The sequence below is a fragment of the Macrotis lagotis genome, chromosome 2 (assembly GCF_037893015.1).
Source record: "Macrotis lagotis isolate mMagLag1 chromosome 2, bilby.v1.9.chrom.fasta, whole genome shotgun sequence".
Classification (NCBI taxonomy): Eukaryota; Metazoa; Chordata; class Mammalia; order Peramelemorphia; family Peramelidae; genus Macrotis; species Macrotis lagotis.
The window spans coordinates 258,481,312-258,505,520 of record NC_133659.1 but is presented as its reverse complement, the minus strand read 5'-3'; the positions used below and the strand labels follow the sequence as shown (position 1 = coordinate 258,505,520).

Here is a 24,209-nt window from a genome sequence, read left to right as displayed (position 1 = left end):
ACTGACTTGAGCTTAGTTTAAGTTATGCCACTAAGTGTATGCTTCCTGGGCCTCAGTTCCTTTATATGTTAAATGGGATGGTTGGACAAGATGATCTCCTGGGTCCCTTTCAGTTCTGACATTCAATGAATTCACAGTCCTGCATTAGGGAACTATTTCTTTCTTTTTCTCTGAATTAAAAACCTAAGCTCCACTCCCATTTGTGGAGAGGACGACTGGCTTCATTTTTTGTCCACATCTATATCATATTCTCTGCTATAGTCAGCTATATTTTTTTCTACAGTAGTTGGTTTATTAGGTAATTTTGGAATGTTATTTTTTTTCATTTACATGCAAGGATGGTTTTCAATCTTCATCTTTTTGTAAACTTTTTAGTTCCACATTTTTCTATCTCTCCCTTCCCTCCCTATGACAGTGATCTGATATAGGTTATACATGTATATTTAAATATTTAAGATATTTCCATTTCAGTGGTTGTGAAAGAATCAGAAGGAAGGAAAAGGGGGAAAACATGAGAAAGGAAAAAATACATAAAACAAGTTTTACATGGCATGCTTTGGTCTACATTCAGATTCCATAGCTTTTTCTCTGATCATGGATGGCATTTTTCATCACAAGTCTTTTAGAATTGTCCTTGGTCAATGAACTGCTAAGGGGAGCTAAGTCCATCACAGTTGATCATAATGTATACAACATTCTCCTGGTTTTGCTCACTTCACTGAGCATCAGTTCACACAAGTCTGTCCGCTTATGAGTTCTTACAGAACAGTGCTCCATAACATTAAAAAACTATAACTTGTTCAGTCATTCATTCCCTAATCAGTTTCCAATTATTTGCCACTACAAAAAGAATTGTTATAAATATAAATCTAATTAGATACAGCTAATAGTGATATTATTAGATCAAAGGGTATGCACAGTTTTATTGCTCTTTGGGCATAGTTTCAAACTAATCTCCAGAAAAGTTGAATCAGTCCATACTTCTACCAACAACGCATTAATGTCCCATTTTTCCCACATCCTCTCCAACATTGCTCTTTTTCCTTTTTTGTCATTATAGCCAATCCGATAGTTTTAAGGTGGTACCTCAGAGTTGTTTTAACTTACATTTCCCTAATCAATAATAATTTAGAGCATTTTGATTATAGGCAGCTGTAATTTCTTTTATCTGAAAACTACCTGTTCAGATAAAACTGCCTGTTCATATCCTTTGACCATTTATCATTTGGGAAATGAGTTGTATTCTTCTAAATCTGTCTTAATTTTCTCTGTATTTTAGAATGAGTTCTTTATCAGAAACATTAGCTATGAAAATTGCTTCCAGTTTTCTGCCAATCTTGGTTACATTGGTTTTATTTGTGCAAAATTTAATTAATTGATTGTTTAATTAATTAGTGTGGTCAAAATCATCCACTTTGCACTTCTATCTTGTTTGGTCACCAGATAAACTATTCCTTGTTCTCCTAATTGGTTTACAGTATCACCCTTTATGCCTAAATCCTATACTCTATGGAAGTTCTTAAGGGAGTTTTTTCTACTAAGTAGTCCCATGATGAATAGAAAAAAGACTGGGTACCTTGTCTCTCTAAGGAAGGAAGTGTTGCACATGTGAAGATTCTGTATTAACTTCTCATTATCTTATTGTATAAGACATTAAAGATTTCCTTCCCTCCTCAGTTTTTAATTCTTGACAACTATTTCCCCCTCCAATCAATATTCTCCCCACCCCCCCACTCCCATATAGAGGGGAGATTTAAGTCCTTACCTCTCTCTCAGCTCAGCAATTTGGAGATACCACAGTGACACCAGCTACAGTGGTCACCTTGTGTCAGTCACCAGGCCTGGAACGGGAAAGCACAGTCATGGAGACAAATAGAATATTTATTCTCTGAGCAAACCAATCAAAATATTGGAAAAGTTTGAAAATATATGCCAGGTACCACAACTCGAGACCTCACATCTCTGCAAAGAAGTGGGGGGAAAGTATTTTCTCACATCTCTTCTTTGCAACATTCACTTTTGATTATTTTGATTATTTTATGGTTCTTTCCAATTTCTCACACCCCCATCTACTTTCTTGGAACTTCAGTAAGGGTGATTAATTAACTAGTTCTTTCACCCCAGTTTCCACTTCATTAGCTAAGGAAGGTCAGCTATATGGATCCCAGGAGCCAACTCTACCAAAGCCTCTCAAATTCCTTAAAACAAGATTCTTCCTTGTTCTTCGTATCCCTGCCAGGGTTCTTACTTTACCCTCACTCTTTTCCCAACTAGTCTCTCAACCTCAACATTGCTAATAACCCAGGCCCAGTCAGCATGCTACAGGCTAGACTTTTGGTGGCAGTTATCTCCTGACTCATCCAACCCCAGTTTATCTCTAGGTTCTTAATGGCCTTCCCTTTCCCCTACAAAAATAGGGTATTTTTTTTTAAATGCTTTTTGAAGTCATGGAGCAGGGGAATGTTTTATTATACAATCTCAGAAAAGTAAGGAATCTTAAAGGTCAACTAGTCTGACTTATAACTAAGCAGTTATTTTTAAATTGTGAAACATATTGTTTGAAACAAAGGAATTCACTTCAAAGGCAGCTTTACCATTTATTAGTTATGTGACTTTAGGCAAGTCAGTTAACCTCTCTGGAACAATTTCTTAATTTTTGTAAAATAAGGAATTTGGACTAAATGACCTCTAAAGTTCCCTTATAATATATCTCCCTCAAATGGCCCAAAATGGGAATTTTGGGTAAGACGGAAGCACATAATTTTAAAATACCCTTTATAAAGTCAGTCTGTTACTTTAGGGACAAAACTGTATTGTATATAAACTTTAAACTATCAAATTATATATTTAGAAATGTGAAACAGAACAGAATAGAATCTTTCCCCAAAAAATAGAATCTTTGCAAAATTTTAGGAAAACAGGGGGGGTTTATTCCTACTGATTTGGCTGAAGGGGAAAATATCCAATAGAGTTCTTGGACTTATAAACTGGGGTTTCTTCCCAGATCTTTCCATCTCCTCTCTCTAGCCTACTAAGTCTTCATATTTATGAGAAGGTAGAATAGTAGAGCATGAAAACATTGAATGTGGAGTCACAATGGGTGAGTCTGAAGCCTTTTTTCACTCACTCACACACCCAACAAATATTAATAAAAGCTTACTATATACCTAATTTTCTTTCAGTTTTGCAAAATAAACATCTGTAAGACCAAATAAGTCCTGCTCTCCAAAAAGCACAGAACTAACTACACTAAAAAGGAGGTAGATGTTCTTTGGGAGAGATGAAACCATTCCTCACCTGACTCCAAGTAACCGTTGCTATGTAGCTAATTTCATTCAGATCCTATCTAATCCTAAAAAAAGGGTGATGATGATGGGAGAAGGAGGAAGGGATCCTATAAGAACCAATCTATTGCCAGCTCCAATGTCCTTCACAACGTCCTACCTCCCAATTTCCTTTTAAACAACTGGAGGACCAAGATATTTACAACTTTGCATTAGAGTTAACACCTAGGAGATGGTTCATGTTTGTATGAATACATGCACCAGACAACCAGGGGATGTCCTAACAGACCTACAAATCAGGTGGCAAAGTTGAGGAAAGAAAAGTGACAGGTGATATTTCTAAAGCACTTTAAGGTTTACCAAGTCACTTGACTAAACTTTCACTTGACCATCACAATCCCAGTAGAGGATAGGTACAACTATCCCTCTTTTACAGATAAGGAAACCAAGGACCTGAGCATACTTTATAGATAGTCTCTCCCTGATTTCACTCTTTCACATGTCAACAAAACTACAAAGGAGCTCAGCTGGGAGTCCTGCCTATCAGATTAGCACCCTACCTCCAAAGACCTGTTTCACTCCCCTCATACACTCAAGATTTCTAAGTATAGAACTTTACTCAAAAGTCTCCCTTTTAAAACCACACACTTTGGAGGAGAAATAAGGATCTATTTCACTCTGCCTCTCAAATGCCCATTCTCCCCTTGCCCAGTTGGTCTTTCAGACCAGCAACATAAATGGAACAGACAGGTTGCCTTCCCTCTTCCCCGCTTTGCCTCTTCCCTTACCCCAGTTCATAAATAGCTGGTTTCCAAGACTTGAGAGTACAGATACAGGGGATACTCCAAATGGAGAAAGGAGAGAGGAGCCAGAACTGTGACTGATTCTAGACATTAGCCAAGGTCCTGATCAATGAGAAGGCATCTCCTTGGGATCAAGACCAGGAACCAAGAGACACGGAGAAGGACATGGTGATAGTACTGGTGGTATCCAGCTAGGAGTGCTACAGTTAAGAGAGGATAAAAAGTTTTAGATGAGAACAAGGCAATCCTCTGATGAGAACTACCCTTGAACTAAACTGTGCCAACAGTTGCTTTCCTCATGCTCCCTGCATCAGGTCAGTGGACAGAACCTGGAAACAAGGCTGGGCAAGTTGCACTAAGCTCATCCTCCATTCTCTCTGAGTTCAGAATCAGGAAGTTCCTGATTCTGTAGTCTGTAGATTCTATAGACTAAAGATTCTACTAAAACCTCATTTCTGAAGCTGTATGTTCAGTCTGGAGCCAGATACCTTGGGAATGTCACCCCAAACCCAAACTCTGGAGTAGGGAGGAGTTGTCTGACAATTTAGTTCCCCTTTTCCCCTTCCTGACAACTGGTACTACCAGACACAATAGCTCTTTTCTCCTGACTCTGAGAAGACACATCTGCTCTGGAGGGCTGGGACTGGCTAAACATTCCCTTCTGAACCTCCTGTCCCACAGCGCTGTTAGTACTCTGTCTCACACTCACACTCACATATTCTCTCTCTCTCTCTCTCTCTCTCTCTCTCTCTCTCTCTCGTTGGTGACCTTGTCTGGATCTCTGAGATAGATCCACTGTATACAAACATTAAAGGTTAGGAACTTTTTCCGACAGCCCCACTACCAATCAGAATACTTCTCTGAGGTACTAGGATATCAGATGAATAGCTCCTTCCCCAAACATGCAGGGCTCCCCAGCTATAGCGTAACCCAACCAACAAAAATAGCAGCTGCATTGGGGGAGGAAATGGAACACCAACACAATGGGTGTATTTATAGGGTCACACTCTAGGGGTTCAGCAGCCTCATCCCTGTAAGTCCAGGGTTCATGCTGCCTTTTCTCCAGACTAAGGGGAAGAATGGGCCAGGATTTAGCCAAGCTCATTTCAATTTTTTTCCTGGGAATACCATCTTCCATCTTCCACCTCTGCATTTTTCAGAATAGTCTCTGTCCTCAAGGTCCTCCTAGTTCAATAAGTCTTGATCTCTCACTGATCTCTCTACCTTTAGTATTCTTATTGCACTAATGTAATTGTGTCATGTTGAGGGGGAGGGGTGTTAGCTTTGATTCTTCTCCAGATAAACAGGGTCTGGAATAATTTTTTTTTGCACATTCCACCACAGTGTAGGTAAGGGGCACTATAGGGACATATAGTAGGACCTCTTTAAACAGAAGCTAATAGGGGATTCTGTATATTCACGTCTACAGTCAAATTTTACCAATTTCACCTGGAGAAAAGACTGGGAGGAGGAAAGTGAAAATCTAAAATAGACTTGGTTGAGTAGAAGGTTAGCATCCCTGTGAGGATGAAGAAGTTGACTCTGCCCCAATTTTACTAGTTACGATTTTAAAATGACTAGGGTGCTGCCCCTGGCTATGGTCTTAAGGAGACTTTCAATCATTGCAGGTTTTCTCTCCCCTTCATGGCTCATGAAAGATACAAATCCACCAGTCTTCCTGTCCTGTCCCCCTTCCTCTGTCCTATTCCCAAACTACCCTAATCCCAGAACAAGGAAGTCAACAACATCTTTTCCACCTTCTGGCATAAGCCAAGATTCACTACAGATCCTTCAGGAACAGAGCAGTGGTAGATCAGATAATGGATTGGTCCTCAATTGCTCTAAGATGCCAGAAAGAAAACTCTATGGGTCACCAGGCTACATCTGAAGTACCAAGAAAAACAAGGCAAAACAAGGAAAGCAGCTTCTCCCTATCAATCTCAGAAAGGTGACCTAGTCAAACCTAGTCTATCCAGGACTCACCAAAAGGCAAGGAGACTGCTACCTTCCTTCCTGACTCCAAAACATCTACCAGGCTTCCATAAATTCAGAACTCTAGGGTGACCATGGATGACAAGGGAACAGGTTCTGGCATGCACGGCATCTATCTGTGCCTAAGCAACTCCAACCCTGACCTAACTGATTCCTCAGGGCTCAGCTGGCAGGGTGTGGCATGGACCAAAATGCTGAGGATCTGCCCATGTAGTCCACTTTGCCCAAAAGAGGAAAGGAAGAAGCAAAACCATGGTTCTCCCTCAAGCTCCACTTCAAATTCAGCTTAGCCTACTAGCCAGGATTCAGGATCCTTAAATCCCTATTCTGGATTAAGCATGATATATAACCCCTAGGCAAGAAAGACCTTCACCTCTCTCCGTCACAGTTCCCCCATCAGGCCTTGGTGAAGATGAAGTCATGTCTGGATTGAAACAATAACTGCAGCAAAGTAGCAGGATATAAGATAAACCCACAAAATCATCAGCCTTTCTTCATATTACCAACAAAACCCAGCAGGAAGAGACTGAAAAATTTCTCTCCAAATAAATACAAAATATTTGGAAGTCCACCTACCAAGGCACACATGGGAATTATATGAATACAACTTTAAAACTATGAAATAAAAATCTAAATAACTGGAGAGATCTTGGTTGTTGTTTTTTTTTTGCAAGGCAAATGGGGTTAAGTGGCTTGCCCAAGGCCACACAGCTAGGTAATTATTAAGTAAGTGTCTGAGACCAGATTTGAACCCAGGTACTCCTGACTCCAAGGCCAGTGCTTTATCCACTACACCACCTAGCAGCCCCCAGGAGAGATCTTAATTGTCCAGGGTTGAGCCATGTTGATTTGACAGAAATTATAATACTTCCTAATTAACTTTCTTTTTTTAGTGCTATACCATTCAAACTACTTCACAACTAGAAAAAATGAAATTCATTTGAGGGAAAAATGTCAAAAATTTCAAAGGAAATTACAGAAAAAAGTGGAAAGGAAGACAGTCTAGTAGTATGAGATCTCAAATATTTCATACTACAAAACAGTAATCATGAAAACTACTTGGTCTTCACTAAAAGACAGAAAAGATTAAGGTATGTAACATTAAAAAGCAAATAACCATAAGCAAAGGGTATGATAAATTCAAAGATTCCCAACTACTGGACTCACTCACTATTCAACAAAAATTAATGGGAAAACTAGAAAGAAGTTTGGAAGAAATTAGGTTTAGACCAAATCAATCAATACTTAATAAAATTAATTCAGAAGAGTTAGGAAGACCTTGAGTTCAAATCCCACTTCAGACAATTCCTAGTTATTTAACCCTGGGCAAGTCACTTAACCTCTGATTGCCTTAATTCACTGGCAAAGAAGATGGCAAACTACCCCAGTAACTTGGCAAGAAAATTCCAAGGACATTATAGCCCATGGGGTCATGAAGAGTCAGTCATTCATTCAATGACCAAATAAAATTGGAATTTCAATTGGAAGATCAAATACTAACTACTTTAGTCACTGAGAAACCCTGATATAGAGAAAGAAAGGAAAAGGGGATGGTGAGGATGAGATGGATAACTAGTGTCATGGAAACAATGAATATGAACTAGGATATACTCCAGTAGATATTGGAGGGCAGAAGGGCCTGGTGTCCATGGGGTTACAATCTGACATGATCGAACAAGTGAACAACAATCACTTCATACAATTTGCCAAGATAAGCATCAAATGGCCACATTTCTTAGATATAAAGTGTCACATAAACAGATTAGGAACAAGGAAGAAAATACTATCTGCATTTTTTTTTTTAGTTTTTGCAAGGCTTAAGGGTTAAGTGGCTTGCCCAAGGCCACACAGTTAGGTAATTATTAAGTGTCTGAGGACAGATTTGAACTCAGGTACTCCTGACTCTAGGGCCAGCGCGCCACCTAACCACTCCTAGATCCAATTCTTAAAGAGTTCATGATGAATTGTGGAACAGATTTCACAAAATAAAAAACAGACAATTTTGATTATATTACGTAAAAACTGAAAAATGGTAGATAATCAAAATCAATGCAATTAAGATTAAAAGACATTATTACCTGAAAGAACTTCGTAGTTTTTACTGACAGGACTCCAGAGTTAGAATCACATCACTTGGAAGTATTTGGAGTTAAGGAACAGATTGATCATCTATCTGTTCAAGAAGTCCAGGTCCTTCCCATAGACCCAGCAGAAAGAGTCGGAATCAGGAAGCCCAGGGTTTCAATCCTGGCCTATTAGCTGTATGTCCCTGATCAAGTCTTAGAATCAAAGATTTAGTGTTGGAATATATCTCAGAATCCATCAAGGTCTTACAAGTGAGAAAAGTGAAGCTCAGAGATGAAAAATGATTTGCCTAGTCCCACATCTACTAAGTGGCTGAGGTAGGATTGAATCCAGGTCTTCCTGACTCCATGTCCAGCACTCTATTATGCCACATTACATATCACTTTTTTCAGACAGGCTCATCATTAATAAAATAGGAATAATAGTACCCACTTCACAGGGCTGTTGTGAGGATCTAATGAGTATATGTCAAGCACTTTGCAAACCTTAAGGCATCACATAAAGGTTGGCTATTAAACTGATGGATACTCTCTTCTCCATGCCCCCTCCTCACTTGTCCCACAACCTTCCCAAGAAGACAACAAAGAACAAAAGAGAAAGGGTCAGTAAGACAAAGCCTTATTGCTTCTTATCCTGGGGCCAGGAAGTGAGGTGCTCTCTACAAAGGAAATGAAGATCCACAAACCAATTATCCTCTGTCCTCTCAATCAGCCCCAGTCCACAATGGAAGGGAATGCTTGGGCTCTGGGAAACAGGCCTAGGGGCCATGGTAGTGTGTAATCAGGTAAAGGTCTTTTTTTCAGATATTAAGCTCCGGAGTTATGAGCAGTCTGAATAAGGGACCCAAAAGACATCATAGATTGAAAGGGAAAGGAATTGCCGCTCTGCCCAAACATAAACATCACCTCCCACTTCCTTCAGGCAATGTCCACAAGGGGTTTATTGGAGTATTAACATACCTGGGCCCAGGGCAGTGGAGCTTACTCCCCAGACAAGTCAAGTCCTAGAGCAGTGTTCTGCATTTGAAACCATGTGAGGGGTTGGGAGACACATCCACACCCACACTACACACACAAAATCTCTCTAGGTGACACAGACAAACACACACACACACACACACACACACACACACACACAGACACAAAATCTCTCCAGGTGACAGAGGCTTCCAAAGAAAATTTCATGTTGTATAGTTTTCCTTTCTACACAGTCCTGATCTTTTAAACAAGGGCAGGGAATCCTATTTTTGCCTCCCCCCCCCCCCCCAGAAAAGAAAGGCCTATGGCAAGTTCAAAACTCCTAGAATTTCTTTTTTTTTTTTTTAGTTTTTTTCGCAAGGCAATAGGGTTAAGTGGCTTGCCCAAGGCCACACAGCCAGGTAATTATTAAGTGTATGAGGCCAGATTTGAACTCAGGTACTCCTGACTCCAGGGCTGGTGCTCTATCCACTGCGCCACCTAGCCACCCCCTCCAGAATTTCTATAGAGAAGAGCAGCTACTCCTACCCATATCTCAGGTGAGCCCAGCCCAGTTTAAATGTCCAAGAGGTCCACTACTGACTAGCTCTGATTCTCCTATGGCTCCTGGTCAGTAGTTGGCTCTATATAACCAGGTTGCAGGCACTTAAAGGGAAACATGAGATCCCAGTGGGGAGAGGCAAGAGAGGCAGCAGAGGCTGTGAGGTTGACCTTGCCCAGTAGAGGTTAAAGCATTTCCTTCCCTTAGAATTGGAGATGACCCTCCCTGTTGGGGGAAGAGAAGGGGGAAGGGAGAAACAGGTTATCCTAAAAGAGGGATAAAATTCTTTTTGGAGGGCTAGGCTAACCAAGAATCTTTTAGGAAGTGGTCAAGACAACTTCCTCTCTAAGATGGGAACCTCATGTTCATGGGAAAAGACTCTGGAATAGAGTTAGAAAGCTGGGAATATGGCAACTAAGGCTGAAAATGGTGCTGTTGTATTACCTAGGGAGTGTGGGGGGTGGGGAAAGGGTAGGAAGGGTACTGGCTCCAAGAGGTGCCTGGGGCTGCTACAGTCAGGTCCCGGAGGGTGTCTCAACAGATCCTCATACCAAAGGGCCAATTATATCCCCCACATCAAGCCCAGCCTAGAGCTAAGATGAATCAGGCCCTGGGAAACTCCACCACTAAGTAACTCCAGGGCCACACCCTAGGAGTTGGAAGGGTCCCCCCAACCAAAACCCAGAAATCAGAGATGAGGAGTCTTTCCTACTCCCCACCTCCACCTGATTCTAGGATCTGTATCCTAGAATTTGAGCCATTTAACAATTCTAGATTGGGAATCAGGGATGGGGGTGGGGGAATGGAAGGGGGGGAGAACTGAGAGAAAAGTTGGATTGAGAGGCAGAACTGTGGAAAATCAAGAGCCACTGACTGAACACTTAATGAGCAGGGCTAGTAACAACCCAACAAAATTTTTTAAAAAAATATTGGGGTGGGGGGAGGAAAAAGAGTATGAATTCAGTCCTGGCATGGCTTTTTTCACTGTCTTTGCAGTGTGGTTCCTCAGAAATAGTAATAACATCAATGATAATTCCTTTTAATAACAAGTTGGTCTCCCTAGATCCTTTCATCTGTACAGCTTCCAGGGCTGGGTAAATGGTAATTAGTGGATAGAGTTACACCCTGGTGATGGCATGTTATTAACTCACTGGCACATGGAGGGAAACTGAGGCACAAGGCAAAAATCATCTTCCCTCCCTGAACTCAACACCCCCCCCAAAATAGAACTTTTTCAGTCTCATAATACTTGCAGACTGGAGACAGAATGATCATATTGTCTCCAAGCTTCAGGAAAATATTAGGGATAAAGGAAGGGATGGGGATTCCCTTAAATCTACTTCTACAGATATTAACCTTCCTTTATTTAACACTCACCTTTGGAAGGCTGGAAGGCTGAGGTGGGTGTTAAATAAAGGAAGGACAAAAGAGTTTCCCATCTTATTCACTTTTGAGGATGACAATGACTAGGTTCTTTTCTCTTCCTTGGCTTAAGAGCCAGGGTTATTTAAAATGATAAAATAAGGGTTTGACTTCTGGGGAACTACTGAAAACTCAAGAAATTTTGTCTTTTTGATCAGCTAAAGTCACTGGACAGCAAAATTCTTGAAATAGCTCAGGGAAAACACTCTATGTCAACTACTATGTATTGAGAAATTTTGCTACCTTGTGACTTTTGCTTCTTAAAAGGTAGGATTCTTGCAAGTTTGGCTCTTAACTTGTCCATCTCCTTCTTTCAGTTCTCTTTTCTTACAGCCCCAGGCCTCTGTTTTCCTATCTTTCAAACAGGAATCATATTCATTGGTAAGGCCTACCTTTTCATTCCATGCTGCAGAATACAACATGGACAAAGGTCTGTTTCTGTCCTGCTGCCAACCCCAGAGATGCTAGGGTAGAGAGGAAAAAAATAAAGACAAAAAATTCAAGCTCACTGATAGAAAAGAGAACAGAAAGGCAATGAACAAGAAGACTCACAGAAATGACTGCAACAATGAAATCAAAAGGGTTGGGGATAAGCTGCAAATAGTAGCTTCCATCACCAGTTCTTGAAGGACAGTTTTGGATTTAAGATTCCTCCATTTTTAAGGCTTCTGAGTGCTTTTCCTAGATATATCACAGATCTGATTAGAGACTACAGAATGAAGTCCTTCCTCATTCTCAGGGATCACTAACTGCACAGGGACCCCAGACCCAGCTTTTAAAAAGTCAAGATTCAAGATCATCAGGTCTTTTAATATCCTGCCCATACCTCTCCCAATTCCATCCACCACAGAGTTGGACCCCCCCCCCCCCAAGTGAGTTAATCATAATGGAAAAGACATTGGGCTGGGAATTGGGAAACAAGTTTAGTAGAGGGTCTACTACCAACCAAATGATCTTGAGCAATAACAAGTAATAATAAAAAATACACATTTAATATAGTTTTAAAGTTTTTACAAATAACAGTTTTAAAATAAAAAAAATAATAATAATAATAGTTTTTAGGGTTTACAAAACCCTTTCTACTTTGTGAGGTAAACAGGAGTCATTCTAAGTTTCATTTTACAGATGAAGAAACTGAGACCCATTAAGGGTAAATGATTTGTCCAGCATCTTCATGTTCTAGGAAGAAACTGGAATCTGAACCAGATCTTCTCACTCCTATAACTTTCTTTCCATTATACTAGGATGCTCTCTGGATCAGTTTCTTCATTTGTCCCTCATTTGTTGTTGTTTTTTTTTTAGGTTTTTGCAAGGCAAATGGGGTTAAGTGGCTTGCCCAAGGCCACACAGCTAGATAATTACTAAGTGTCTGAGACCGGATTTGAACCCAGGTACTCCTGACTCCAAGGCTGATGCTTTATCCACTACGCCACCTAGCTGCCCCCATTTGTCCCTCATTTGAAGAACTGATCTTTGAGGTCTCTTCTAGATTATATTCCAAGATTCTATTATTTTGAATATAGTGGTATGGTTATTTGAATAAATTTGAATGGGACTTTTTCAAAACAAATCTTTAATACGAAAAAGCTCTAATTTAATCAATTCATTAGTATAGCCAGTGAATTCAAGACAGTCTTTGATGTTGGGAAGGTACAGCTTCTGTAGAAGGGAACATTTTGAAACACTGAACAGCTGGGGTCAATAGGACCTCACATGGGTGGCCTTCTTTTGAAAAAAGATTCTTGCCATTTTTTTGGTATCATAGACCCCTTTGGCAATTTGGTTGACACCTATGAGCCCTTTCCTTAGAATATTTTTAAATGTATAAAACAAAAAACATAGACTGTTACAAAGGAAACCAATTATAATGAAATAAAGATGCAATTCCCCCAACCAAGTTACTGGATCCACTAAAATCTATTCATGGAATCCCTTGGGAAGGGGAGAAGGGTGTTTGAGGACTCCATGTTAAGATCCTCGGGTTTAGGGGATCATTTCATGCCTCTCCCATCTCTTAGGCAAGGTCACCCCTAAGCTTATGCTGAAATTGGACCCAGAGCAACCCACCCTAGAAGTGGCTGTTATTGCTTAATCTTCAGTGGAAAATTCAGCTTCATCTAGAGCACTGTGGAGAAGGGATGTGTGTCAATGCAAACACTTTCTGACAAGCTGTTTTTATTCTAGAAGGTGACACAATGCATACCAGAAGCTCAGGATAGCCATCAAGACATTCTTCTTCGTATCTACCATCAACAATACCTCCTACTTAAAATTTAGCCCCAGTGGGCAACTGTGCTGAAACTCAAGGTCTCCACTGTGTCAAGTAAAAGGAGAGGAAAAAAAGTGACAGCAGCCACAAACCTTAATGGTTCCTAGTACTTCTAATCTGAATTGTTCCCTCCAATGTTCCCAGTAGAACCTGGGAAGCCAAGTATAAAATTAAATAAAAGGGGCAGAGGGGCCTCTAGCTCCAAGGAAGAACATGTTTCAACCTGGAGAGCCAGACTCCAGAGAAAAACCCTGCACCCAGGAAAAGGGGAGTGGGAAGGAAATTTAGGAACAATGAGGTAGGGGCTGTTTTATCCTGGTGCCAGGATGGCAAGACAAACCAGGTGGGAAGAAGGGGGGGGGGGGTGAGGAGAAACTTCAGTCAGAGTTTCTTAGTGGGTGTAGGGCAGCTCAGCGCTCCCATCCACCTTACCCTCTCCCTGTGAGGGAATGGATGAGCTTTCTCCCTGGCCCAGATCCTAAAACAAGTCCAAACAGCTGAGGTACAAACTGTCTCCTGGGAATCTGCCTACCTCACTGCCCTTCCTCCTCCCTCCTTCACCCTCACTCAAAGGACCAACTCAAATATTAGAAGAACCAAAGTACCTCAGCAGGGGCCTTACCAGTCTTACTGCAAATGAAGGAGAGTGAGGAACTATCAGCTGCCACCCCATCTTTGACCTCTCCTCTATTAGTTTCTGGGCCCAAGACTCTGCTGTTTAAAACCAAGCACAAGTCCCCCATTCCCGTCAAGTCTCGGCCACAGACTTTGCTCCTTTTCACCGAGCTAGCGGCTTCGCCCTGTTACACCCGGAGTTGGCTACCTTTGGGGGGACAATAGCCTTAAAGTGCAATTGCTTCTCCTGGTGGGCTCCCTTTGCTGCCCTAGGAGGAGGGATGCTTCAAAGACCAAGGTCACTGCACCCTTGCAGCGTCTGTTTTGGCGACAAGGCCCAGCAGCGGAGCAACACCGGCTGGGGCAAGGATCTGTAGGTCTTCTGCCCCCGAGGCGGGGCTTCTCATCTCCCTCCTCCAGGCTCCAATGCCCGGGTGGCACGGCATGGGCCGAGGCGGCTGCGGCCCGGTTCATTTGCCTCAAGGTTAGCCATCTGAGGGAGCCCACCCCGCCCCCACGTGTGGGAAGGCGGAGGAGGAGGAGGACTGGTCCCCGGAGGTCTGTCTCCCCTGGAAAGGCGGGTCCCGGAGACCCCCGGCTCCCGGTGCCCGGGGGTGCCCGGGGGTGCCCGGGCTGAGAGCGGGCAGGCAGGGCAGGTGGAGGCGCCGGGGCGGGCCCGGGCGCATTCCCCGCATTCCTCCGGCCCCGAGGCCCAGGGCCCGGGCCCACCCGGGTGGAGGGGCCGCCCCGGCGCCGCTGCCCGCGCAGCCCGCCCGCGGGGGCTCCCGAGCCCGGGGTCCGGCTGGGGGCTGGGCGGGGAGGCGGGGCAAGGTCAGAGCCTCAGGAGCCGGGAGGGGGCCGCCCCGGAACACCCCTCTGCCCCGCTCCTTCTCCTTCCGGGGCCACGGAGCGTGCGCGGAGACGGCGGGGCTGGGGGGCGCCGACCGGACCGAGCGCGGGCGGGAAGGCCCCCGGGGGGCACGGAGGAGGCTGGGCCGGGCTGGGGTGGGGCGCGGGGGTCCGCGCGGGCGGAAGGCCGCGCTGCCACGAAAGCGTGGCCACTCTTGGGCCGGGGTCCCTCCCGCCTCCCCCGGCACGATCCGCGCGCGGCCGGGACTCACCGAGGGCTGCGTCCGGGGCCGGGCCGGGCCGGATCCGGGTCCATGGCGGCGGCGGCGGCGGCAGCAGCGGCGGCGGGGGGCGGAGGAAGGCCGGGCTCGGGCCGCCGCCTGATGTCAGGGCTTTAAAGGGGCGCTCCGGCCCCGCCCCCGGCCGCCTCGGGCCCGCCCCCGTCCTCGCGCTCAGCCAATCCTCGCTGCCCCGCGGCCCAGGCCCCGCCCCTCGCCCCGCCAGATGTTGCCGACCCGAGTTGGGCTCCCCAGCCCCCCCCCCGCGCCGCTTCCGCCCAGTCGCTGAGACACTGGCCGCTCTCCCAGCCGGCCCGATCCTCGTCCTCCGCGCCGGGCCCCGCGGCCTCGGGGCATGCCTCCCACGGCCGGGCGCGGCGCGCGCGGCCGTGGGCGCACCTGTGTGCACGTGTCTTTGTCGGCGGGGTTTGTGTCTGCGCCGGGACTTTGTCCGAGTGAGGGTGTGCTGCCAGCGCCGCGGCGCCCTGGCACGCTCGGCCCCGCGGCGCCCTGGCACGCTCGGCCCCGCGGCGCCCTGGCACGCTCGGCCGGACGCCCCCCGGGCGAGCCCCGCACGCATCCGACAACCCACAGTCACAGAAAAATCTGATTTGAAAGCAGGAGAGGGACAGTTGGTTTCTAAAACTGATTGTGGCGCCACAGACCCAGACCCTCCCCACCCTACCCCGGCCCAGCCCGGCCCAGCCCAGCCCCGAGACTGTTTTTGTTGTTATTCTGTACTTGACATATTTACAAACATTTCCGTATACTTATAAAACAGGAGGGTTTTATATAAAACAGGAGACAGGAAATGGATTAATGATCTCAAAAACTGCTGCTGGCTCTAACATTATTATTGTCCCTTCTCCCCTCCCTAGGATTTGATTTTAAGTTTAATTCTTTGTGTTTCTATACTTAAAATAAAAACAAACACTTCCATATACTAAGAATAGAAAAGAGAATTTCTATCATGGCTGTGCTTTCTTATATTGTTGTGATTCTCTGGGATCTCATTTAGCAGTCTCCTGGCAAAGATACCATTTTCCTTTCCAGTTCATTTTACAGATAAGGAAACTGAGGCAAACAGGGTTAAATGACTTGTGCAGAGTCACATAGCTAAGAGTTTGAGACCTTTTTTTTTTGTATTTTTTTTTTTTTTGGTAACTGGGCCTTCCTGACTCCAGGTTCAGGCTCCCTTCCCCAAAAAACAGTTCCTGCATTCTCTTTATTTTGATGATGGGAGAGATGGGGAAGAGAGAACGGGATAGTGATAGTGATTCCAAAAAAGGGGAGAAAAATAGAATCAAATTTTTAAAAATTTAAATTCAACACAAACACAAAAGTGTCCTGCCTGCCCGTGTTTCCCTCTGAACTTCCTTGTAACCTATATAAAAAAAATAAATTTGGGTCAGAGTTCTTAAGCCTTTCAAAGGTTTTCAAACTTTCAAAGTTTTTTCCTTTATCAAACTTAATGGAATTGATGACTGGGAAAAGGTACAGAGCCACAATGTGCTCCCTAAGCAGATATGAAGTTTTGACCAGTTTTAGTCCTATGGACTGACCAAAAGAGGACTAGGTTTCCTGTTTTCTCTCTTTAGCTCACTAAAACTCCTACCCAAATGCACTAGGGATGATTTTATTGACCACTATGGTTCAGCAAGTAATTGGGCACTCAGGATTAGGATAGGTAATTTATGCCTACATATTCAAGAAATGTTAAACATGAAAGAATATTCAGTAACTTAGTTCAAGATATTGCTATTTAGAGAAGCTAGGAAGTTTTTTAGGAAGCACAGTGGATAGAGAACTGGTTTGGAGTTGGGAAAAATCTGAGTTCAAATATAGCCTCAGACACTAGCTATGTGAACTTGGACAAGTCATTTAACCCCTATTTGCCTCAGCTCCTCATTTATAAAATGTGGATGCCTGGAGAAGTGAATGGAAAAACACTCCAATTATCATTGCCAAGAAGAGTCAAACACAACTGAACAACAACAAATTGCTATCAATCTGTTTGGAGGCTCATTCTTAAACCTCAACAGAACATAAAGCAGTTTACAAGACTGTTAATTAGGAATTTTATATTTCACCTTGCACCTCTGGGATGTGCTTGCTGATAAAATAACCAGGCTTTAAGCCAATCCTCTCGTTTATGTTCATCTTCTCTGAAAAAAAAAAATTCAAAGCTCCCCTTGCTGACAGTCAGTTTTCCCAAACTCACAAGGTGAAAATTGGTACAATTCTAGTCACATCCATCTTTAGAAGTGTATTCATACACCCACTCAAAGTCTCTGAGGCAAACATTAATGTAATACAGTCATGGGCTCAGATACAAGCTCATCTATTTCAGTCAATACTCCATCTAGAGCTGTTGTTCATATATATTTGAATAAATCCCCAAAGTCTTGGATACTAGTCTTTTATCAGATAAATTTGCTGCAAAGATTTTTCCCCTTAGTTATTTCCCTCCAAGTCTTAACTGCATTGATTTAGTTTCTGCAGACTTTTCAGTTCCATATAATCACAATTGTCATTTTAATCCTGTGATCTTTTCTATCTCCTCCATTCATAATTGTGAAAGATAGTTCCTTCCCTGCTTTTCAAATTTATGTTACTGTCATATCTAAATCTTGCATTCATTTGGGATTTATTTATATAATGTTAGATTTCGACCTGTACTAATTTCTTCCAAATAATATTTAAGTTTTTCTGGCAATTTTTGTTAAATAGTCCTTATCTTAGTTTTGGAGTTTGGGGATTTATCAATACTATGCTATTACAAGAACCTCTGGTTCTTGTGAACTTAAATCTGTTCCACTGATCAACTTTTCTATTTTTTAAACCGTTATCTGATTTTTTGGGGGGTGTCATTACTTTTTTGTAGTAAAGTCTGAGAATATGAAAGAAGGCTGAGAAGTTTGGATCTAAATGATGGGTAACAAGGAGTTGCTGAAGGAAAACAGAGTGATGAAAACATTCAAGAACTGTTATTATAGTTACTATGTATAGGATAAATTGGAGACCATGAAATGGAGACCATCAACTTTCTCACATTTCTTCTTCAAGATTGAACAACAGTGGCAAGTTTGAAATCTTTTGGCCTTTATTTGATGATGTATACATCTATATTGAAAACCTGTTAGCCAATTTTTCAAAATATTTGGATGTTTCCAAATAACTGGAAACTTCCAATACACTGACATTTCTATACCTGAAGTTTTACTTCTTAAAAGGATGCTTGTTGCTATTTATACACCTGATGCTATAATTGTTAGAATGTTGGAAGTGGAATCTGCTAGACCTGGGTTCAAATTTGCATCTGATACTAGATTCACAGATTCAAATGAGTTAATATGTGTAAGTTGTTGATCAGTCATTGTAGTTGTATTGGACTCTTTGTGACCCAACTTGGGGGTTTTCTTCAAAAAGATATTGTAGCATTTTGCCATTTCCTTCAACAGCTCATTTTACAGATGGGGAAACTGAGGCAAACAGGATTAAATGATAGAGGTGGTTCATCATAGTCCAACTGCATACATGCAGAAATTTCTGATGTCTTTCTCCTTCAGTAAAATAACATGCTATTCACTGCTATTTGAGATATTTTCTTTTCTTTAGACTGCTAAAACTAACTTTCTTTGAGGCTTAAGCTTTTTTTGTATGTGCTAAATAAACATGGAGTTTGAAATGAAATTTTGAGATAATCCTACATTATATATATTCCAGTTCTATATAGAACTGTGGTTGGAATGATGTGTGACCACTGCTCCAGAGGTCCATTACATAGGTCATATGTGATGATATTGCTGTCACTTCATGACACATCAAGGCCTTTCTCTTGATTGCTTTGTCTGAAATTAGGGTCAATTGCCTAAACAGAAAGAGAATGAATATTAGATCTACAAGCTTCTAATAGTACTGTATCATGTTATCAGGGTCATTTAAGAACCTAGAAATGCTATAGAGTTCACAGACTGGTTATACAGTGGTGACCATAGAACCCTAACCCAAATTCTGAATTGAAAGATTGCTGTTTGTACTGTACCTAGAAAGACAAAGTGGAATACACTGGATAATTGAAGAAGAAATAAATTTTGCTGAATAGACTACAACCTGCTTAGGGGGAAAAATACAATGCAATCTAGACTACATAGTTGGTAGGACTGGGCTAAAACGAAGTTGTGGTTAAAGTGAGGAAAAGGCAATGCGAAGCAAGGGGGAGCCCTGGGAATGTTGATTTTGGTTTTGTCTAAGAACTCTGCTGAATGAACGGCCTTAGGAGGCCATTAAGAACTGTGACATTTAGACTTTGTTGAGACTCTTTAGTGCAGGACACAGCAGGAAACACTCAAATGGGCAATGATTAAGCCTTCCCCACACCTTCAGTAGCTGAATGGAATTGGGGATAAGGATGGATGCTCCAAAGACACCCTAGTACACTGGCTGAGAGGAGAGGGTTAGGCTGTATTCATTTGAAAGTTGAAACAGCTTCCACTATCACTCCAGGATAGGTGATAAGTCAGTCTCTCTCTCTCTCTCTCTCTCTCTCTCTCTCTCTCTCTCTCTCTCTCTCTCTCCCCAGTGATAAGTGAGAGAGGGGACTCATTGGAATAGGATATGAGCACCCTCCCAAACCCCAGCAGAAATAGCAATATGTCCTCAGATTTTGTTTTTTCTCTTTACTCCTGTTAACCTCCCTTTTGTAGTCATATACTTTTCCTATTAAAAAGGACCCATCTGACCCATTTCATCCTATTTTTTCCTTCCTTTTTAACCAGATTCTTCAAATATTTCTTCCATTTCCTCATTATTCCCTCCTTTCTTGAGTCTACAATGTCTTCTACTCCTACATCCAAACGAAATCACTCTAATATGACCTTTTATTTCCTAAATAAAATGATCTTTTCTTAAGAAATTCTCATTTCCCCCTGCTTCATTTGACCCTGCAGACCAGTCTGTAGTGATTTCAGATTTAATAGTAAGATGCTTACACATTAAGGTGCTCCTCTGAAGGACTGAGATTATTGTCCCCATATACTTTTACTTTACTAAAGCTGATCCCAGAGAAAGGGGGAGGGGGAATCCAGGGTAGCCAGTCTGGCTTGCTTGGTACTTTACATAAAATTCTCTCCCCTGGTTTCTATGACATTGTCTTATGACTCTGACTGGAGTCCCATTTTTAAAACTTCACCTCCCTCTTGTGTGGCTACTGCTCTTGGACTTTGCCGCTATGACTCTGGAGCCTTCTCCCTCTGGACGGTCCCTCTGCCCACTTCTCCTCTTGGCTAGTTCCTTCGTAAGGCCTCCATTTTGGAGACATGCCCAGAATGGCCATGTTTTGTTCCCAGCCATGGTACCCACAGGGTACCTCCTTTTTTCAGCTGCCTTTTACATGTATCTTCCCCCATTGAAAGCAGGGATTATCTTTTTGTTTTTATTTTTTATATCCACAAATAGCACTAAATAAATGTGTTCTTCAGTTGCTGATCTGATCCACTGTTGTTCTCTCTCCACACTCAGCCCATTCACCTACTTTCTGAACTTTAGCTCTTTCCATTTTGTGGTTGACTTATACATTTATATCTCCAGGTATTTGCTGTCTCCTTGGCTCCCTGATCCTGCTGATTTGACCTTTTTAATGACTTTTGGATTTCCCACAGTTTTCCCTTAGCTCAGATGCTCATCCCTCTCCTCCCATTCATCACTTTTTTCATCTCTATCAGCATTCTTCAGTTCCAGTTGTTCAACCTGTCATTCAAGGCTATATTTACTTGGAGCCAGGCCAAGCATTGGTCACTACAGTGATTCAGGGTTGGGCTTAGAGTGCACTGAGATATTTGTGAACCATACAATGTGATAAAAATAACTTTACTTAAGATTTAAAAGGATACAATTCTAATGAACTGTTACTTTCCTGCCTCTGCATTCAGTGCAGCTATGGCCATTCTAAATCAGAAAATTTTGTTTCTCCAGGGCAGTGAAAACTCTGCTAAACCTTTAGCACTAACTTACTGATTTCAATGAACTGATTGCCTATCCAACCCTATCACCAACTTGGATAAAAAATAGTATATTGTTAGACCAAACTCTTCAGTGATTGTGAATTTTTCCTAGAGAACTTGTAGTATGGGCCTTTTTAGAAGGCAAGGAAGTCAAAGAATGATGATCCAAAGAATAGCCTCCCTAAGGAAAGACAAGTCCTGCTTCCAATAAACAAGAGCCACTCCTACCATACCCCAATTCTTGGTAGCAGAGTCCAAATAATTTTCTAGAAAACTTCTCCCACTAAAATATTCTTAAAAACAATTTTGACTTCAGAAAGAAGCCTAGAATAAACAATACTTGAGGAGGAACATAATACAACCATTAAAATACAAAACCAAACAATCTTCTAAAAAGCAGTGGGGGTAATATTGGGGCAGTTCAGAATTGGGTTCCCGATATAAAGTGATGACCATCAGGAATATTAGACCCATAGCACATCCAATGCCATCACTGGTCCTGGTCCAGGTCATCTTTAGCAAGGTAGCTAAATGATCCTAAGTCTCTTCCTTGAAAACTGTCCTGGACCTCATACTGCCACCTACTCAGTGTCTTCTGACCCACTAGCCAAAACCCATTTATGGATGACATAACATTTTGGCTCCTTTAGAGTCTTCTAATGAAGGATTATTTCCTTATTCTTGTGTATGGGAATGGGGTGGGGAGGGGTACTGGTTGAACACTCACCCTTACCTTTATCTAGGGACTCAAATGTAAATGTAATTGGTATATATTTAACAAAATAAATAAAAATACAATAGAACATAGATAATATTAATATGTAATTTTCTAAGTCAATATGAGCTCACAGGGATCCTTTTTTTTTAGTTTAGGGGCCAATGTTTCTATTTGAGTTTTACACTACTGACCTAAAGGATCACCTTTCTTCCAGGTAAATTTTCAAAGACAATTTCAAATTTCTCATATAATTAAAAAGCAAAACACTTCCAATAATTCCAAACCCTATTAAGGAAGGAATTGTCTGAGTCATCACAGGGTAAATATACCAATTGGTAAATATACCAATTAAAGGGGAAACTTGAGCCTCTTTCTTGGGTTGTATAAAACTTTCTGAATGGGCAAAAACCTCAATGAGAATGCAAGTCTCCATATAAGAGATGGAATAGGAAGGGGGGACTGCTGTCATAGGCCAGGGCCAACCAGAGGGGCTACATACCTGAAGTTTGTAACTGAAATGAAATGAGACCCTCATTATCCAATGAAAAGGAGGTTAACTTAGCCATAGTAGGGGAAGGACATTCAGAGAGGAGAAGGGATGTTCAATGAGGATATGGATGATTTAGTTGGGTAGAGTTTTCCTGGGCCATTGCTGAACATGATCCTGGTCTATAGTCTGTTGGGAAGAGACTCCTCAAATCCTGGTTGTTTTTTAATCTGACCAGGAAGCCCTGTCAAAGGTGACAGATTCTCCATGCACTTTGTGGTTCTGTTATACTGGTCTCCTTGGCGTTTCTCACATATAACCCATTCTCCATGCAATTACCAAAGTGCTCTAATCAAAACATACTCTACTTCTGACACTTGTCTGCTATAAAAAAACTGTTCCCTTTAGGATAAGATACATCCTCCTCTGAAAGGTATGTGCAGCACTGCTCAGACTTATAAATTCCTTATTCAACAAAAATGACCTACCTGCTGTCCTTCCTACACTCTACTCCAACTCTCACCCCACTTGTCTTTTTGCTATCCTTGTCCCCATGCCTGTGATGCTCCACCTGAGCACCTCCCTGAAATCCTTCAGGAGTCTGCCATTTGTAACAAGGCTTCTTCTCTTGCGAGTGTCTTCTATCTACTCTGTGTTTATCTTAGAGATACTTCTTTATGTGCAGGTAGTCTCTCTTGTTAGAAAGGGAGCTCCTGGAGAAAAGTGGTCATTTTTACCCAGTGTTTTGCATAGGGCCTGGCAAAGAAAAAACATTCAATGAAAGCTTGTTGATTGACTGATTAAAAAGTGTTGCTATAAATATTTTTGTATATAAGGGACCTTTGCTTTCATCATCTAAACCACTAGTGGTGCAATGAGTGAGCCTCTGTGCCCATCCTCCCTCTTGTATACTGATTCTGTTCCTCGCTAAATTCATTTACTTGGTAGGAGGCAGGGAATTTATAGAAACCTTTAAACAGATAGGGTACATAAAGGATTTTCCTTGGTCCCAGCTAGAGTAGTGACCACCATCTAATCCTGACCATCTGCTCTGCCAGGTTGTAACATGAATCTGTCAAGCCACCATGCAGTGACTCTCTAGGTTGCTTACCTAGGAGTGGTCTGAGTAAAAAAGGACTGCCCTAATTAGGCACTTTGAAGCCTCCATCTGTGATTGCAGTGATTACAGAAGGTTCCCCTAGGGACAGTCATTTTTCAGGAGTCTTAAGTGAGGCTTCCACCTGCTGCTGTAATACCATTCAATAAAATGCTACCTTGTTATGGCTCTCCCTGTCCTGGTACTCTCAAGCTCTACCTTATCTCATTTCACTTTTAAAATTTCAATTACTACCTAGTTGTGAATGACTGTAATTTTCATATCTAGCACTAACCTTCTATTTTCCCTCCAGTCAAGTGTTTCCTGCTGCCTGAGACGGCGTCTCCTCTTTTAGAGCATTTCCTTCATTTTTATCAGTATCTTTTGTTTCAATATCATATTCATTTCCAAATGCATTCTTCCTCCTCCCTTGCACAATGGGCCAATCCTTGTTAAAAAAAAATTACACAGGAGGAAAAAAAATCTTTCAGCAAAACTAACAAACACTGGGACTGACTCTTCCACTTTCATAGTTCCCCATCTCTTCAGTGAAGATGAGGAACATTTTTCAACTCTTCTCTGAGGATGTTTGTTAATTACAAATGAACACAGTATTCAGTTTTTTTGTTTATTCCTTTTTATTGGAGTCATTATGCAGTTTTCCTGATTCTGCTTATTTCTCTCTGTATCAGCTCATCTTTGTCTCTCCTTGTTTCTCTAAATTCTTCATGCCTGAAAACATACAATCTCTTTTAAGTTCTGACAATATAGCTTAATTTTTAATATAACTC

At 42.2% G+C, this 24,209-nt stretch overlaps 1 protein-coding gene across 8 annotated transcripts in view; it reads right to left on the bottom strand.

Annotated features, from left to right (window-relative positions):
• Window positions 1–15,282, bottom strand: part of NCKAP5L (NCK associated protein 5 like) — a 56,969-nt gene extending 41,687 nt beyond the window's left edge. For 3 of the 8 annotated variants that reach the window (XM_074225955.1, XM_074225961.1, XM_074225962.1), the window contains exon 1: window positions 1,766–14,722. The gene's annotated coding sequence lies outside the window, so the exon portion shown is untranslated. Of the gene's footprint in view, window positions 1–1,765; window positions 14,723–15,109 lie in introns of those variants that run through there. The other 5 variants (XM_074225960.1, XM_074225957.1, XM_074225959.1 and 2 more) reach the window with 5 other exon arrangements.
• Window positions 15,283–24,209: the final 8,927 nt, after the last annotated feature.